This window comes from Penaeus monodon, chromosome 6 (assembly GCF_015228065.2).
Source record: "Penaeus monodon isolate SGIC_2016 chromosome 6, NSTDA_Pmon_1, whole genome shotgun sequence".
Lineage (NCBI taxonomy): Eukaryota > Metazoa > Arthropoda > Malacostraca > Decapoda > Penaeidae > Penaeus > Penaeus monodon.
This window is the reverse complement of record NC_051391.1, coordinates 21,831,303-21,837,048: the sequence shown is the minus strand read 5'-3', so window position 1 is coordinate 21,837,048 and position 5,746 is coordinate 21,831,303.

Here is a 5,746-nt window from a genome sequence, read left to right as displayed (position 1 = left end):
TTTCTGGAGAGGTCGGAAAACCGCCGCAGGTGGTAAGATTATGCGATGAACACAAAATGAGACAGCATAAATAGCTGACACAGCCGAGCCATATGTATGAAGGCCCGGGCAAAGCCAGATCTTCGCAAATCTCAAACGAACGAATGAGTAATTCGTCAAACTCCGCAACGGTAATGGCACGAATATGGATGAATATATTGTCATCGGCAGGACGTTAAACTGCATTCTGGGGTTCAAGGATAGTACCTTATGAGCTCCCTGTGCCAGGGTTACGGTGAAGCTGCTGCCAGCAGGGTAGTGGTTTTCTGCAGAAGGCTCTTATCAATGCATATATATATATGCATTGATAGAGCCTTCTGCAGAAACCACTACCCTGCTGGCAGCAGCTTCACCGTAACCCTGGCACAGGGAGCTCATAAGGTACTATCCTTGAACCCCATAATGCAGTTTAACGTCCTGCCGATGACAATATATTCATCCCATATTCGTGCCATTACCGTTGCGGAGTTTGACGAATTACTCATTCGTTCGTTGAGATTTGCGAAGATCTGGCTTTGCCCGGGCCTTCATACATATGGCTCGCCTGTGTCAGCTATTTATGGCTGTCTCATTTGGTTTCTGACACTCGATGCTTAACATGGTGACCAGATTGCCAGCAGGTGCTCCTGCCGCTGTGGTGTAAGCATGCGGCATAATCTCTTTACCAGCCCTGCGGCTGTTGTGGCCGGATCCTGTCTCAGAAATGTGTGGTGCTCACAATTCTGTAAGTAATGTATAAGCATGACGTTCGGCTCACCACAATACATCAACACGTGTCTGCATAATCAATTGTCTGTATGATCTGTCATGCACAATGGTAACCTAGTCTGATTCTGTGAAGAGTGACTTCGGTACCTCTACTGGTTGCTTCAGAGAGTGCAGTGGCTCTTAGCCTGTGGCGTCTGAGTACCATCTGGTTTAGGGGGAGGATCTCGTTGTCTCTCTGTGAAGCTGCAGGAGGAAGGCACGAGCTGTGGCATTACACTTCTGCCTTAAATTTTTTTGGCTCGGTTTTATGATCATGGGATTTAGGGGCATACCCCTGCCAATGTCAACTAGTCTGTCAGCAAGCTCATTCATTCCCTCTGATGCCTATGTGGCTAGGGACCCAGTTTATGATTATTCATCTACCCTCAGCAAGAATCCTCTGTGCTATGGTGAGGACAGTGGTCAGGAGGTAGATGTCGTCTTTGGGTGAGCTTTGCTGTAGACAGTCAGTGGCTGCCCTAGAGTCTGCATGTATGACCACGTGTCCTTCTCTCAGGGACGCGTGGGCTAGGGCTCCCATGATCGCAACTGCCCCTGCCTGTAGCAAGGAGGCGTTGTCTGTTACCGTCATGGATTGTGTGGCATTCCTTGCTACAAAGCCAGCGCCTGCAGGGTGGTTTAAGGTCCATCTGTGAAGTAAGTTCTACTACCCGGAGGAGTGATGGCTGCAATGACCCTCTCAGCTTCTATCTTTAGATTAGGCATGGTGTATTGATTCTTTCTCCTTGACAAGCTCATAACAGAGAACTCGATCAGGGTTTGTGCCCACGGTGGGGCTTCAATAAAGTTAGGGTGGGAGGAGTCCATGCCCTTTGGCAAGTAGTTGTTCTCTGAGCTGATAGCGTATTTTTTGGCTCATGTTTGTGTACCTGGGAGTTTGGATGACCTTTGAAAGGAAATGAGCTGCCATTAGATCAGTTCATGATTCCAGGGGAAGAAGGTTTGCCTCCATGTGGAGGCTGGGGGCCTCCGTCCACCTTCAGGCACCCAAAAGGATTCTGGCATCTTCATTTTGAATTGTCTCCAATTTTTATCTTAATCTTGGCTTTGCGGCAATCAGGGAGACAGAAGTATAGTCCACAATGGGACGGATGACATGTACATAGAATGATCTTAGTACTTTATGTCTAGATCCTATGTGTCTCCCAGACATTGTTCAACAAATTAGAGGACCTCCTTTTTAAAGAAGAGGGTCAGGTCAATCATTACCCAAAGGTATTGGAAGACCTGGACCCATTCTAAGTCCATTCCCTGAATTCTCAGGCTTTTGTCTTGAACCTTTAGTGTCAGAGCCATGGCTTTGGATGTGGCTGCAGAGATCTTTAGTCCTGTCCTACAGCATTCCTCAGATACAAGGTCCAGACAGCACTGGGCTTTACTTAGGTAGTGTGGTCCAATGGAGATGATTGCGAGATTGTCTGCAAAGATGATCTTGCACCCCACTGGGAGGTGTATGTTGAGGATGCAGGACATTAGGGTGTTGAAAAGGGCTGGACTGAGGACCCCACCCTGAGGCGTTCTGTTTTCTGGTGGTATGTGCTGTGATAGGTGACCATGATATCTGACTTTGGCTGTTCTGTTCCTGAAATAGTCACCTATCCAAGTCTGGAGCTTTCCTCTGAATCCCTTCTGGATCAGAGTCTCCTGAATAGCAAAAGGACTTGGTAATTCAAAAAACTTCTCCAGATCTAGGAATACGACCACAGAAGTGACTTGCTGATTGTGCTTAAGAGCTTGGCTATACTGTGTACTGTACTCATGCCCCTTGTGAAACCATGGAGGTGTTCATGTGGGGGTCCCATTTTCCACTGGAGTCGGTTTAGTACCATTCTCTCGGCCGTCTTGCACAGACAGCTGAGGAGAGAGATGGGACGGTACTTCCCTGGCTCTTTTGGTTTTGGGATGGGAACCCAGCTCTGGGTGTCCCAGAACTTGTTGAGGAGTTGCAGGAAGCTCAGCTGCCAATTCTAGGTGGGAAATGATGGGGTATGAGATCCCATCAGAACCCGAGGTTGTGCAAGAACTGTTTTTGTAGGTTTGTCTTAGTTCCCTCAGAGAGTTATCTGGTTTGGCTGCCCTTCCTTTGATATGAGCAAGTCTGCCTAGTTGTAGGTGTTGGTTTGCCCTCAGTTCAGCTGGCAGACTGTTGCTGTTTGTTCTCGCACAGAACTCCTACTCCTGATTGAGGGTTGTGGTGCGTGCACCTCGGGGCTGAGCGGCTAGTAGCTTGCCTGACCCATTGCCACAGCTATGTAAGGGTGGTTTGGTAGTCAAAGGACTCGCACCATTCCAGCCACTTTTCCTGCCTGACTCTTGTGACAGTTTCCTTGGCATCCCTGACTGCTTCCCTTAGGAGGGCTATGTTGTCAGGGGTTCTTTGCCTTTAGAAATGTTTTCTGCACATGTTCATCTCGTCATTAAAGTACTCTTTATAACTCCTGGACCATGGCCGAGTTTTAGGTATGGTCTGTGAGGATGCTTGGTTTATGGCATTGATAAGTTTGGCTTCAAGCACTTCCATGTTTTCACTTGCTTCTTGTGGGGATTCATTGCTTCTAAGACAGTGGGTCAAGGCATTATGAAAGGCTTTCCAGTTGCTCTTGTCTGTTTTCCTTCTTGGATTTGCTTGTGGCATTTGGACTGGGCCAGCATCCATGAGGGTAGTAACCGTGCCATGGTCACTTGTGACAGTCTCATCGACACACCATCTAATTCTCTCCACCAGAGCCGAAGTGGCCAAGGTGAGGTCTAGCACCCCTCCTTTGACATGAGTTGGCTCCTGGCTGTTGAGAAGAGCAATCTTGGGGAAAGTCTCTAGCATGTTGGCTATGTGATGGCCTGCCGCGTCCGGTGCCCTGCAGGGAGCCAGGATGGGGTGGTGTGCATTGAAGTCTTCTCCTATGATCACTCAGTCTTATGCTGCAATAGCACAGACCTGGCTGATGTCTAAGGTCCTACAGCTTGGCTTGCTGTACACATTGTACAGCTTGAGAGGGGCCCCTAACCAGGTGAATCTGAATGGCAAGAGATTCAACATCCTCTCCACAGTGCGGTGCATCGGCTATTGTGGAGCAAAGGATTGTTGCTCTGACCAGGGTGATCAAGCCTCCTTTGCCAGCTGTGCTTGGCAGCATGAAGACATGATACCCTGAGAAGCGAACAGTCCCCTCTGTTAATGTTTCCTGAAGCATGACAGTGTCAGTGTTCCTTAATCGCACAATTGTGTGGAGGATGGCATTCTTTGTATTGAAGCCATAGACGTTCCACTGCAGTATGCTTAGATTGTGCATCATGATGTTACTTAATGATAGTTACATCAGAGATGTCTTTACATTCGGTTTCAGAGTCAGTTGTGTCGGAGTCTGACAACTCCGTTGTGAAGTGTTCGCTGGTTGAGGGATCTTCATTTAGTTTTGGGCTGTTTATTAGGCTAACTATGGGTCCACTGGGAGGTGGAGAGCCTTTGATAGCTTTGATTTTTATGAGTTTGGCTTTTCTCACTTCAGGCCTTGTGTGTATCTTTTCTCTTTGCTGACTTTACCTCAGTAAGGTCAGCTTGTTCTGGCACTGGCTGCACAGATTCAGCCTGTTCTGGCTCTGCCTATCAGGGCATGACCAGGGTTGGGGTTGGGAGGGGAGTCTCATCCTGGGGTGAGGGTGGGGCTGCTTTGGCTCTGTTCAGCTTCCTCCCTTTCAGGACTGCAACAGTATGGGTCACTGCTGTCATGGCGACCGTGACTGCTTTCTCCACCTCCTTACTTGATCTCTCCAAAGCTGTTGTTATTGCAGTGACTACAGCAGTCAACAGGAAAGTCATATTTTCCTCATCAAAGAGGAAATTATCGACTCTCGGGGAGGCTTTTGCATTTTTTTTTTTTTTTTTTTTTTTTTAACCCTTATTCCTGTGGTTCTTTTTCTGCATTTTTGAAATTGTCGGAAACTCGTTTTTATTGGAGATATCAAATGTCGGCTGTGGAGAGGCTTCCTTCCTCTTAAGAGGTCGGGAAGTCTTTTCTCCTTTGTTCTGTCCCCAGACATGGGTGCCTGGAGAAGCCGGAAAAAAGTCTGGTCACTTTTCAGCAGCCTCTTGTCGCCTGAGGGCCGTCTCTTTCCTGGCTTGGCTTTGTAACTACCCTGGTGGTGACTGTATCTTTGGCATGTGTAGCACCGAAGTGGCTCAGGTACATATGTTCTTAGGCTGAAGGAGCCCCAGTTACCCAGATCAAGGATAGTGATTGGGGCTTCTTTCAAGGTCACCAGGACTCTCCTGGTTGGGGTCTTCCCTATCGACATTCGGGAAGCGTCCACGACCTGTGAGTGTGATGTGATCAGATAGTGATATATATGATAATGAGAAGCCAAGTAGCACCATCTTGACACTCCTGTCATTAGGATTGAGTGACAAGAGACACACTTTCCTCCCATCATTAAGCTCCTTGGTTTCCTGCAAGAAATTCAGGGTAGCTTGGTCTTTGGGCATAATAATCATGCCCTGGTCTCTGGCAACCCGGATTGACAACCGGATTTTTCGCTGCATCTCCAATGCTCTTCTCATTTGGTAGGCATTGTCGAAGCCTTCAGGTTTAGAGGGAACCTTAAGCGGAAGGAAACGTCTAGAGGGCCCAAACTCTCCCTCAGCGTCTGTCTCCGGCCTGGGTCGTTTCAGACCGCCCTTTCGGCTTAAATTCTGGGCTGCGGTCGTGGGAGCAGCAGCTATTTCGGTTGGTTCAGCTTGTGCTCCTATCTCGGTCAGGGAGGACGTCTGAGGACTACTCAGAGGTCTCCCTGATTTGGGTGTTGGCCTAGAGAGGCCAGCACGAGAGTCCATCTGCTGGACAATCTCATGGACAGACATGTTTTGGGATGATGTCGTGGTCATTTTAGCAGCAGGTCCACAGAGTCAACTTGTGCTTTGGATTTTCTCTTGCCACTAGAAGCT